Below are 13,766 nucleotides of genomic sequence, written 5' to 3'. Positions count from 1 at the left end.
CGGCTTACATTCCGCTCCTAAGTAATTTAACATTTTAGCAGACTTAGTCTCCTGGATCGCCGGTCAACATGGAGTTTCATGCATGCTACACTACCGTGATGATTTCCTTCTGATGGGCCCACCACACTCATCTGACTGCCAGCAGGACCTCGACACCTTCATCCAGCTGTGTTCTTATCTTTGGATCCCTCTAGCATCAGAGAAAATCGAGGGTCCTACAACTTCACTTTCCTTTCAGGGAATCACCATCGACACATCCCGAATGGAAATGAGACTTCCAAAGGATAAATTAGCCAGAATACAGGAAATGCTCTCGCAGTGGCTTGGCAAAAAAAAGGCTACTAAGTGAAAGATCCTTTCTTTACTCGGCCACCTTCAGCATGCCTCAAAAGTGGTGAGGTGTGGCCGTACCTTTACAGCCAGAATGTATGCAACTGCAGCTAAACTCAAGAAACTACATTTTTATACTCGGCTGAACAGACAGTTTCGATCTGACTTAGCCTGGTGGTACACATTTGTACGCCACTGGAATGGCTTAAGTATCCTACGCGATCCTGCCATGGTGCCTAGCACCCCAATTGCCATCCAGACCGATGCTTCAGGATCATGGGGTTGTGGTGCAGTTTATAATCACCGTTGGCTTCAACTAAGGTGGTCAGATGAATGGATGCACCAAGATATCATGGCAAAGGAGCTTGTTCCTGTTGTCATAATGGTGGCTGTGTGGGGTCCATTATTAGCCAAACAAAGTATCTTACTACAGTGTGATAACCTCAGCCTGGTGACCTCCATTAACAAAGGCACAGCCAAGCAAACACTTGTAATGCACCTTCTTCGCAGCCTTTGGTTCTTTACAGCCCATTATGACATAGCTTTGACAGCCACACACATCCTGGGCGTCACCAACACCGCAGCTGATCAACTTTCACGAAACCAGATGTCTCTATTTCACCTAGCAAACCCAGGAGCTGCCAGATACCAGCACCCATCCCAGCATCATTACACAAAATTCTTTCCCCGTCTGGACCAGATTGGACTTCATCACGATTCAGAAAACTCTTCAGAAACACTTTGTTGCAAGTAGTTTAAACCAGCTTTTATTTGGTTACCATGTATTGTAATTTTACACTAACTGTACTTATTAATTTTTGTGATAAATAATGCGAGTGCTTTCATGCCTCACATCATAATGACGTACATTTATTCAACACCTCTTGTCCACAAAACACATACATACGTACGTTGGCTTAGATCTACACCTCATGTGACCCCCTTGCCTTCTCATACTATAGGTGTCACAACGCCAGAGCTGTATACAGCTATGAGAAAGTACTACTCCCAAGGTACAGCCCCAGCTACCCGAAGATCCTACAAGGCAGGTACCAGACAGTACATGAGATTCTGCCAGAAATCCTCCTTTCCCAGCATCCCTACATCAGAAAAGACACTGCTACTGTTTGCTACCCACCTAGCTACACGTGGTTTAACTTATGCCACAATCAAAGTGTACTTGTCAGCAGTCCGGCATTCACATGTTACAGTGGGATACCATGACGCCTTTGATTCTCACTTCACTCCTAGAGTTCAGCAACTCATAAGAGGCATTCACAAAGAAACTTCCAAAACTAGACGGCCCAGAAAACGTCTTCCAATTACTCTCAAGATAATGCAAAAAATCAAGCACCATCTTAACAAGCAGCCTTCAATGTACCAGGACAAATTGCTATGGGCAGCCTGTTGTGTGGCCTTCTATGACTTCCTCTGCATAAGCGAGTTCACTGTTCCATCCCAACACAGCTATGATAAAGCTTATCATCTCTCTCTTGCCGACCTGACATTAAACAGCCGATGCTTGCCAACAGTAGTACAGCTACACATCAAACAATCCAAAACCGATCCCTTCAGGGAAGGAGCATTCATTTTTCTCTCCAAAAGCAACAGAGGCACATGCCCAGTTTGTGCCATTGTGGACTACCTCATTGTACGAGGAAAACGGGAAGGACCACTGTTTGTTTGGCCAGATGGTACCATGCTCACTAGAAATCTCTTCGCATCAGCACTGGCAAGAATTCTGCGCAACCTGAATTTGACCCCTGAACTGTATAATACACATAGCTTTCGCATCGGCGCAGCTACTTCAGCCAATCAAGTGGGTTAACCCCCCTCCAGATCAAGGCCTTGGGTAGATGGAGGAGTGATGCCTACCAAAGATATATCAGGATAACCCCTAATGAATTTGCTACCATGTCCAAGCAACTTAACTCACATGACAGCTAAAGCACATTTGTTTATGCAACTGTATGCTAACACAAATACATATACTTCTATGCTCCCCATTTTATAATTCCTTACCACTCATCTTCTGCTTGGGTGAAAAGACAGCCCAAGCTGCCTTTCTGTGGCCTACTCACCCAAGCTATTTAGTGGTCATTTGGGGTGCTCAGGTTAACCAATGGACGTCATAAGTAACCTAACACCTAATTGCCAGGCTCAGAACTAGTATCAAGGTTTACCAACTCCCCCGGCAGGTAAAACTCCGGCACATCTACCAAACCCACCACAATCATCGATAGTGGTGTCGTGCCCAGTGAAGTTGAAGCAGCGCACAAGAAGATAAGGTAAGTAGGTGTGATGCTTGTGCACTACATTAATTATTTACTAAGTTGTACCTGTCATTGTAATAAATAATATTGTTGATATTTACATAACATTCATTTTATTTACATTTAGGATATGAAAGTGCATGTACAGTACAGTATATTAATGATGTTTCATTGCCTTTTTTGATCTCTTAGAGCTCCTCTGATTGTGGCAGTCTGGACAATAATATTTCCCTTTCGGAACATCTTTTTTGGTCATTTTTAAACATGAAAAATGAAACCATCCTATCAAACAATCCTTGTTATCACAGCAAATCATGTCATCATAGTCTTCTCCTTTATCGCAATAGCAGTATCCTTCCTGTTCATCTGAAGAACTTGAATTATGGACATCATTGCTCCTCGAGCCTGCAGTAGCATCCACCTTAGTAATGTGAGAGTCTGTGGAATCCACCTGGTTTACACGTGCATCAACAGACACGCTAGTACTGGAGCTTGCCAAACCACTAGCAGCTGTACTGCTTGATGACTGCAGTGGCATTATTGGTTGCTTGCTGAACCACTTTCCTACTAGTTCAGGTAATATGGCCAATTTAATGAATGGTTCAACGTCATGTATAGCCGAGTCAATGAAATCAGAATCCAGCTCTACCATCTGGTGAAATATTTCACCTTCCCTCCAAGCTACAAAATCACAATGTTTCATGCGGCATAGCTTCATCTGTAGTTGGATTTGATAATAATACATATGATCTTCCTTAAGTGCGAGTCTGCCATTGTCGTCTTCTAAAAAGAAGAAAGAATTATCAAGAATGGCTTCTGAAAATGCTTTATTCTTACAGGAGAAAGGACACTTGATTTCTAAAACATGACTCTCACAACACTTACAGTAGACTAGACCGTCTGGTGTGGCACCCAAGAATGGAAATTCTGGATCCAAAATAAGGCCACATTGTATTACCATAAAATTCTCATGACAAGCTTGCATTTTTTCTGTATATGCTACCCTGGCAATATCTTCATGCTTGCACCCATACTGGCATACAGAAGAAGTAAATTTACGCTGCTCAGGATAGCATATAGCCTTGATTAGGGAAACAGATGGTTGAAAATGGTTAGTATGCAAAGCTTCACGCAACTTAGAAGCTGTTATCCTACCCGCACATTGCTCAAACCAAGCTCGACATTTACTTTGTTCTCTTGTGCGCTCCTCCACCATGATAGCTTGATTAAATGTGAAAGACACAGTCTCGTAAATATCTTCACGTTTGGTCAAAAGATCATTATATGCCAGCTCCATTGCCATCGGATCATGCAACTCTGTTAGAGGTTTGGGTAAAACCCCAGATTCTGTTTCTGGAACATAAGAATCATTACACTCAGCCTTCAATGACAGCACAACTGGTTTCCCCAGCCCTTGAGACATTCATTATGAAAAGTGGCTAAATCAGAATCAGTAGACTTAGGAATAGAAAACTTATTGCTTTTCGTAGACGGGTCTCCACATCCTTCAGTGACAGTTTGTTTGTGCTTATGCTTTGGTATAGTGAAGTCTATTTTACCAATTTCAGAAAATGGGACACTTCGAAAAGTGCTTGGTAGCCATGAACACGGCAATGATGTACACGAAAGCTGCTTCATCTGAGTATTTAACTCCAACATAAACAACACAGAAACAATGTGTGAACAAGCCTCTCTAGCACCAGCCATACATGTACAGTGAGCACACAACACTTCACCACTCTGTTTAACTGAAACCCATACCTTCAGTGAGGGTAATGAAAGGCTTTGTGAATGTTTAACAAGTGCTGTAAACAAGTAAAGCTTGGTACTACTGGATCGACTGACACTGCAAATAACATCACTCACCCATCCATTCACGACTTGATTGAAAGCCTCCAGACTTTTGTAAGTTTTAAGTTGTTCATGTGTGTAAAGACTAGGTGTCAGTATTAGGTAGTTATATACATCTCCGTACATCACATCTGGCCATTCATTCCACTCAATAGCGCGTTCTGAAAACGATGAAGGATTCTCCAGGTCGCAAAAAAAGGATCTTCCTCGCAACAAATCAACTTCAATTTATCGAGATATCGATCCTTGGTGTCTCCTAACTGTTCTAAATAATACTGTGAATAAGAAAACACCTGGTTTACGTGTTGTGCACTATCCATGAGCAGTTTCACTAAGTAACATTTCTACCCTACAAATGGCGGAACGGTGCTAACACGTGTAAGAGCTGGGCGCTTAGAGATAATTACCATGTCCCCTGCATAAGCTCTATACAGAAAGGGCAAGATGAGCTTGTTATGAATGTTGGTTATAGCTATTAAATATGTTTAAGCAATGAAGCCTGATAGTTTGTATAGCATTCATTGAAAGGCAGGAAGTGTGATAATTGCACATTAATTGAAATGGTGCCGTGGTGTCAGACTATTGGCTTAACAAGCCACCATAAAAGGAAGCGACCGCTATACGAAGGATGAAGTTATGTATACAGTGATTCATAGGTGAATTCTTGGTTGGTCGTTATACGAGTTAGACAGGTGACCGCTTAATGCAGAACACAATACATACATTTGTATGGGAAAATATCTGGGACCTTGTGACCGTGGCCGTTATGTAAAGGTGACCGCTTAATCCAGGTTATCGTAACACAGGTTCCACTGTACAGTTTTCAATAATGTATTTTTAAAGAATCAAGTCTCTAAGGCATAAATTGCGGGACTAGTTCTAGTTTGAAGCAAAAATTTATAACTCGCCTTCTACAGTGAGTTAACTGTGCAGTAGTGATAGCTTATTGCAAATAAAAGAGTTTAGCAGAATAGTTTAATCCGTTCGTAAGTTATAGCAGAAAACATAATTTATGGAAAGCCTAATGCGCAACTGTACAGAGCACCCTTAAATAGTCAGTAATTTTAAGATATTTCTAGGATAAATTTTATAGGCAGAATTTTGGGAGAAGTGCGACACCTTGGGGGAGATCCTTACTATACAGTATTACCACACCATATAATTACACTAGTAAAAGTACTGCCATGACTGCAATATGAAATGAGGGCATGGGTGAGAGACTATACACAAGGCAAAAGGCTGAGTGCTGTATTCAGCTTGAGACCATGCCTTAGTGCTATTATTTTTATATTGCAGGAGCATGGTGGCACTTTATCTGGTTTAAAGTGCTTTCTGGTCATCTTTGATCGGAGCATTCATTTTTTAGACTTGAACCGCATCAGTTTTCAGTCATCAGACACAGAGTTGGGGGTAACTAGTTACTTTTGTAACTAAGTTACGTAACTAATTACTTTTAAAGTAACTAGTAATATAACTAGTTACTTGCTTTGTAACTAGTAACTTGTAACTAGGAGTAATTGTTTGAAAAGTAACTAAGTTACAATAGTAACTAAGTACAATAGTTACATTAGTTACATTGTAACTATAATTAATTATGCTTTAAAAGCAAGAGCACTTCAATTTTTGTGCCATATATGCTACAGCCACATTAAGTAGACAGATTCTGCGTACTGTTCTCTATGATTCAACTTGAGTAACAGAAATAGCAATAATTAAAGCTGACCTGAAAAAGCCACAGAATTGTTACTTTAAGTGCACATATGTATTGCATCCCTCAATGATGCATATCTGAGCAAAATTCATGTTACAAAAGCTAAAAACAAGTCATAATTTATACTACGAAAGTAACTAGTAACTAGAGTACTTAGTTACCTTTTGAAAAGTAACTGTAACTAAGTTACATGGGATAAAAGTAGTGTGTAACTAGTAACTAGTTACATTTCTGAAGTAACTACCCCAACTCTGATCAGACAATTGGTAAGTGTCTATATAGTACAAGTTTAAACCAGCATCATTTTGGCTACTTCTGGCAATTTACAATGTTACACACCGCTGTATTTTCTGTACGCAGTGCTGTATTTCCTTTCAGTGCTGTATGGAAATAATAGCTTCTTCATGGTTTCCTTAAGACACCTGGCAATTGTAGAGGAGGTAACGGTGAGTTATGCTTCCCAATCCAAGAGAGAAACAAACAAATTTTTGGTGTAGACGATTGAAAATCTCTAAATTCTTTGGTATACTATTCATAAGCCTTTAGTGTCAACACTGGGCATAATATAGGGTCATCCTTGAAGCAGATGACCCGTTCTGCTTTGCTAAATGAGTTAGTCAGAATGTCACCCCATCTGATCAATAAGACCTTCAGTGTATTGGACAGGTCAGTTGATTGAGATGGTCTAGTCAAAGCCAACAACATCACAGACTTTAGTGTTAGTTGCCTAAGGGTCAGTCCCTCACTGTTACCCAAACTCTTGAGGCAGTTAATTACTCTACCCAAAAGGATGAATATCTAGGTATGGGTGGTGTTTGATGAAAGCACCCTTCAACAGCCTTGCAACTGCAGGATGTAATCCTACACTGACTCCATCCACTGAAGATATTGTTGAGTGGTAACAATTAAGACATTGGTAGCCCTGAGAGGAAAGGTCAGCAAGAAAGTTTATGACATGTGCTATAGGTCTCGAAATGGGATCTCTACCCCCATTCGTTACACCATCTATAGCCCATTTAGCAAAGGAGGAACCATAGTTGGAGTTGGTTTTGTTTTTTCACGAGGTGAGCATAAGGCTCAAAGCCTCTGAAGGAAAACCCTGTGATGAGTAGGGTTGCTTGAGATAAGCCGGGTGATCAGTTGGGGCACTCCCTGTTTCATTACAAACTGATTGAGGCCCTTCACATATATTACTGGACTCTGACACTCATCCTTCTTCTCCACCAGAAATATCTGGGACACAGTTGTCTAAAGAGAGCTGAGTCTTTACAACTGCCCCTTTGGATAGCAACTCTGCAACCTCTGCTGTTATTAGGGTTGCTTCTCTGTTGATGTTTGTATTTGATGTGGCATGTGAGTCTGGTATGGTACATTTATCAAGTCTAGTTGGTAACCAGCCACAGTTTGGAGGACCCATTGATTTGGAGTCAGCACTTCCCAATTTGTTTGGAAGTGTGACTCGCCCAGCCACCTTTGGGCAGCTTATTAACAGGTCCACATTGTTTATGAGGGCCTATATATGATGTGCTTGTGAACCCTGCAATTGAACATTGGTCACAAGATTTAATAAATGACTTACAACATGAGTTGAATTGTGCACACAACTGACTGCTAATTGTCATTTCTTTTGTTTCATGGCAGATTTGTTGCTGTTGGGTTGCTATCTTCTTTGTTTGTAGTGGCCACTGTTGTAGTGGCAGCCACTATTGCAGCCCCGGAACTTTTGGGGTAACCCTTCTGAAAATCCTGTCAAGGCTGTTTGTTGATGTTCAGGGTCTTCATCGGTACTGATGCAGCCTCCAGTCTCTCCTTTGCTAGTGTAGCAAAGTTATCTCTGAGCAGCCTCCTTGAAATAAACATCCCTCACAAGGCTTTTCAGCCAGGAATCCGTCTCGAGTCAGAATGGCCATTGAATTATGTGTAATTTTTTTGTGAACTATGCTACATGTTCATTCCTATAGCTTATTCCAGTAGTGTTATTGCAAGCATATCATTACATGCATAACATTGCAGGTGTGTTATTGCAGGCATGTCATTGCGTGCATATTGTTGCATGTGTGCTGTTGCGTTTGTGTTGTCATGTGTTTTGCTGCATTTGTGTTGGAATGTGTGATGCTCTGATAATCTGTTTACTTCCATGCATACAATGCTATGAATTACATCACTAGGACATTAATATTTGATCCTGCTTGCAGGAATCTCCAGCTGTTTGCTTGTTTTGCTACATCCTACCAGGCAACGTAGTCTCATGGTATTTTGTCAATTGTTTCAATAACGATCCATTCACTGCAGTTTGTTCTCAAATATAAACATAATATTTCCAGCTACATATACACTGCATGTATGGCTAGCAACTGTGTTTTCTAGGTTAGACAGATGGGTTTACTCTCTGCTCTTTGTGTCGCCAATTCATGGTTGTTATTTGTGGCCTTCACAAAACACTTTTTGCCATGAAATGTGTTTGAACTAAGAGCTACTTATCATTTCACTTCACATAAATCACATGCTGCTGCAACAAGCACCATTTATGACTGTAACATATAACCAATGCATATAATTTCACCATGCATGTACCCTCCTTTCTGTTAAAGCATAAATTTTATAGGTATTTGCCCATTGGATATATGCATTTTCCCCTTCCATGTCTGTGCAATACCAACTAATACGGTAGTGTTGCTATAATGGGGTGGTAGGGAACTGAGGAAGCTTGGAGAGAATTTGGGTGGATGAAGTGCTAATTATCTGTGCATGGCCAAACCAAATCAACAAGTGGAACAAAAAATTAGGAATTTTCAATATGAGTAGGGATCAAAGTAATAAAAAGTACTGAAACAAGAGAGATTATCTACCACCTGAAGTCATGCTAGTACACACGTAATCGCTACTTCAGTTGCCAAGATTTAAGATATAATGGCACTGAAGTAGGGATTACCTGTGTACTAGCATGACTTCAGGTGGTAGATAATCTCTCTTGTTTCAGTACTTTTTATTACTTTGATCCCTACTTATATTAAAAATTCCTAATTTTTTGTTCCACTTGTTTGTGTACTTTTTACAAACATTGCATGAATCTTATCTTTTATGTGCATGCAGTTTCTATTACACAGGACACTAAAGTTACTATTTCTTCAATGTCCATGGTTTGCTAGCTATGTTATAGACAACATTACCTGTGTTTAGATTCTTTGCACAGTTTCTCAATATTAGAAAAGTAGTACTTGCTGGTTGAGGATCTAGTAGCAGCACGGGATTTGGCAACATCCTTGCGGTAATGTTCTTTAGTGCTCTCTGCAGAATCCACACGAGACTTTTCCAAGTCTTGATGGTAGTGTTCCCTTTTCTTTTTTGCAACTTCAGTGCGAGACTTTTCCAAGTCTTGATGGTAGCATTCCCTTTGCCTTTCCGCTGACTCAATGCGAGACTTTGCCAAATCTTTGTTAAATGATGTTTTGGTGGCTTCAGCTGATTTCTCACGCGACGCTGTTACATTTTTGTAGTACTCATTAGCATGACACTGTGATCGGCATTCACTGCTGTACTTGTCCTTTCTCTCTGAGAGTATAGACTCTCTATGAGCTTCATAGTACGCCCTGTTATTCTCCTTCTTTCTACTCTTCCGCGCCGCTTCCTTCGAAGGCATTGCCGCACCCAATATTGCCTCAGAGAAAACACACAAAGCAATAATAACCACAATACCCTTAGCTAACGCTATTTTACTACGAATTATTTCTAATATCGCTCAAATACTTGAGGTAGATACGTTGTTTACAGCAAAGAAATGCGTTTACAAACGCAAGCAATATTAATTTTGCCAGTTAACTTTGCCAGAAACAAAAGATATAAGTCGCTAAATATATTCACTTACACGTACAAAGCTTCCCGATTGTGAACAGCTCGCTCTTCCTGCTCAAAATCAACTTCAAACTTTCAACCATGTGTATTCGAATATTTTACCGCGAAGATTATGATTACTCTATTTAGCGAGCACTCTTATTGAAACGGACGGCGCCGTACATTGAAGCCATTTTGTGGAGTTATTAACACTACCTGTAGTGAATCCAGGACGATGGCGACATTAAAGAACGATGAAAGGTAAGACCCTAGCGCAAGGATTGTATTTCTATCGGTGTAGGAAAGGTTTAATCTATAGGCAAAGCGAGCCGTTTTCATGCAAGAAGTAGGACTGTAGCTGTTGCCATCTTCCCGCTAGGCCTGGCTGAAGGCATCAGTTAGGGAGTCAATCACTAGAAAATTCGATCAGATAGAATTTTTTTTAAAATTCGTGGAAACTCATAGGATGCATTTCGTGCCGTTTTGAAGGCGAAATCGTGCTTCACTTTTGTAATACAATACTGCTGAATCGCCAAGATGGTTTTGCAAGTCTGCTTTTGGTGCGTATTTTTTTGGTGGGAAATCGTGAACCTTGACGATCCCTACCATTAAGTACTACCGTACTTAATGATTACACTAAATTTAACTTATATGATTATTTATTGGTTGCTGCTTTCACATTGTGTTGCTATGCAAATATGGTGCGTTGCTGTAATCATGTACTAATTGGAAGACATATTTGCTTCATGGTCAACTGTAAATCCAGTTATGTATTGTTCCATATCCACAATGCTTGTCGTGTGTGGCTTGTGCAAGTCATTACGTCCTACTCCAACATTTTCCTCAGTTGCCCTTTCCCCAAAGTCCTAGTGTATAGATATCTGTATGAATGTTATTTGTGCTTTGACATGTGCTGTTATGCATATTTTATGGCAACTGTGTAATGTTATGTGGTAGATATTTGCGTGACTGTTTGTTTGTTTGGTGTTGTTGCATACACTTTATGTCTTTGTGGAAAATGTTGTTGTGGTTAGAACTAGGGAAAAAGTAGGCAATAGAACTAGGTGCGGTAGAAGGGTGGTGTGTATAGCTAGGAAAACATTATATAGTCATGTCTATTTTATATGCACACATACTAAATACATGGTAAGTGGTGATTGCACCCTGAGGGTGTGCACTGCTTGAATATGCCGATTGCACACTGCCCAGGGTGATGCCACACCAATCAGCATGTTAATTTCTGCTGGGTTGCCATTCTCTTTGTTTGTAGTGGCCACTGTTGTAGTGGCAGAGCCCCAGAACTTTTGGGGGTAACCTTTCTGAAAATCCAGTCAAGGTTGTTTGTTGACATTCAGGGTCTTCGTGAGTGCTGATGCAGCCTCCAGTCTCTCCTTTGCTTGTGTAGCAAAAGTTGTCTCTGAGCAGCCTCCTTGAAATCATAATCCCTCACAAGGCTTTTCAGTTGGGAATTCGTCTGAGTCAGAATGGCCTTCCTCTGGTCTATAGTGTTCTGGGCACTAGCATTTCCTAACAACTGTAGGGATGTTTGTATAACCATAATCACTTCGGCTGGTAGCTCTAACTCTTCTTCCCTCTCCAACATATATGTAGACCAGCAGGTTTACTGCGTCTATCCAGAAGTTCTGCTAGACGACTTGCAGCTCTGTTTGCCTTATGAGTGGTAACGGGGATCGTAGCTGCGACCACAGTCTAATTCGGGGAATTTGAACCACTGTGAGTCAGGAACTCCAAATTTTTGGTGCACTCCACCCTCTCACTATTCTTCAGCTTCAAGTTGAACACTGTTTCAATAAAAGCAGCTGCCTCCTTAGACATTTCAACAAGCTTCGTTGATCCGTCATTTCCGCCAGTCACACGAAAGTCCACACACGGATTTTCCTCCTCTTTGTTACCACTGTTGGTTACTTCAGAAACAATCCTTCTCCTCTTGTTGGGAGAAGCATTGTTGCCAGGTACTATGTCACTGTTTTGCAAACAAGCCAGGTTATCACCACTGTATGTGGCCCTGTTCTTAAGAGTCTCTATCTCAGCCTGCATGGCATTGACGCTATTGCACACGTTGGCGATGACTTTCTTTGTCTCTTCTTCTGTTGAACGTCTCACCGTGTGTAGACTGTCAGAGCCAAACCGATGAAACCTGACAATGTGATCCTTTTATAGGAGAACAGTCACGTTATGTCATTTTAGTTGTTTTGTCACGTGTATTTTCTTCAAAATGGCTGTCATTGCCTGTATTTGTACCAAATACATGTCGATATGAAACAGAGCCTTCTGAAATGTAATATAACAAGACAAACAAGTTGATGTAGACACCCACACAAATAAACCATGATTTAGTTAAAAACCTAGACATGTACCCAGCCAGCCTACAGCCAACTACGGTGCACACTTAGTTGAATAATTCTGTAATACTAATGATATGTAACTATCCTAAATAACAATTCTACCATTACAGAAACCATTAGGCATAAAAATGGCAAATTATTGGCTGACTATATTCAATGACTTGCCACCAATTATCATGAACCATAATAGTGGCTTCATAGTAGGGATCCCCCATGTGTTTTGCAAAAATCCTAATAGAAAGCACACCTAAAACCACCTTGAAAAACATCCTTTAACTCATTTTGTGGCTTTTTCAGTAATCCTTATTCCTCTTTTAAAATTTCCAATTTTTTATATTCATTATATGGTGCTAACATAAGAGACTGTTAGTAGGTCATGGTCAAAATATGTAACATTAAAGGTGTTGACTAAAAAAATGACATAGGGTTTGAAATAGGTGCAATTGATGGTGGTACATATGAGGTACTGGAATACTGATAGAATAGATATGATAACATGGATAAGCCTTTGATATTACCAGTTCTAGCATTATTTCTCAAAATATTCTGTGATCTGGTAAATACTACCAAGCAGCTAGTGGTAATATTACCACACACAATTATGGATCCAGGATGGGGCATTTGGGGGAAAATGCTCCTTGAAAGCTCCTTCCCCCTCCCTTTGTGGAGAAGACATGCATGGCTGGCTACTTCTTTTAACTGAAATACTAAACTGTCAGGCCAAAATTAATTTATATAACTTATGAAAATATGCATAGTACTACCATTTATATGTATTGCAAACCCAAAGTAAAAGAAGCTGTCAAACTGCGCCATTGTATACATGCATGCACTCTAAAAATTATTATTGTGTTGCTGGTGTTTAAGACATTATAGCCTTTTACAACCATCTGCAAAGGCCAAAATAGCAAAAATCAACAATGAGACACTACAAAGAGGTGACTGCTTGCTCCTTAAAAGCCACTGACAGCAATTAACAAGAGCTCTCCCCAACCACCTGTTTGTGTCCCTCCTTTTACCAGCTTCTGGATCTGCCCCTGACACATACAATTATTTCTAAACTTAAATACTTTTAACTGATGTGTAAAGTCCTCTTATTTCAAGGCTTTTGAACATTATGGGGTTTAACTACCCTATATAGTCCAATTTTCTTTGATGTAAAATAAATCATACAGTACAATAGTACTGTATAGTAGGGATTGGTAAGAAATCATATGGTTTCGTGTATTTTCGCACCTTAAAAAAATGGCCTTGCAATAAGTTTTACCCGAAAAACCACCTGGAATGCATTAGTACTGTTATAATGACTTGGGTAAATGAAGCGATAAGTCGAATGTTTTGATGTACAGTGAGTTTTAAAAATTTTGAAATTCACCTACATTTCGCCTGCCAGCCTGCCTGCTG

The 13,766-nt window shown here is 40.3% G+C and overlaps 1 protein-coding gene across 4 annotated transcripts in view; it reads right to left on the bottom strand.

The window, feature by feature from the left end:
• LOC136251039 (E3 ubiquitin-protein ligase rnf213-alpha-like) overlaps positions 1 to 13,766 on the bottom strand; it is a 148,213-nt gene that overhangs the window by 50,620 nt on the left and 83,827 nt on the right. The gene's annotated exons all lie outside the window — the stretch shown is intronic.

This window comes from Dysidea avara, chromosome 3 (genome assembly GCF_963678975.1).
Source record: "Dysidea avara chromosome 3, odDysAvar1.4, whole genome shotgun sequence".
NCBI lineage: Eukaryota > Metazoa > Porifera > Demospongiae > Dictyoceratida > Dysideidae > Dysidea > Dysidea avara.
Note: the sequence above shows the minus strand (reverse complement) of the source record. Positions and strands in the feature narration are given on the sequence as shown.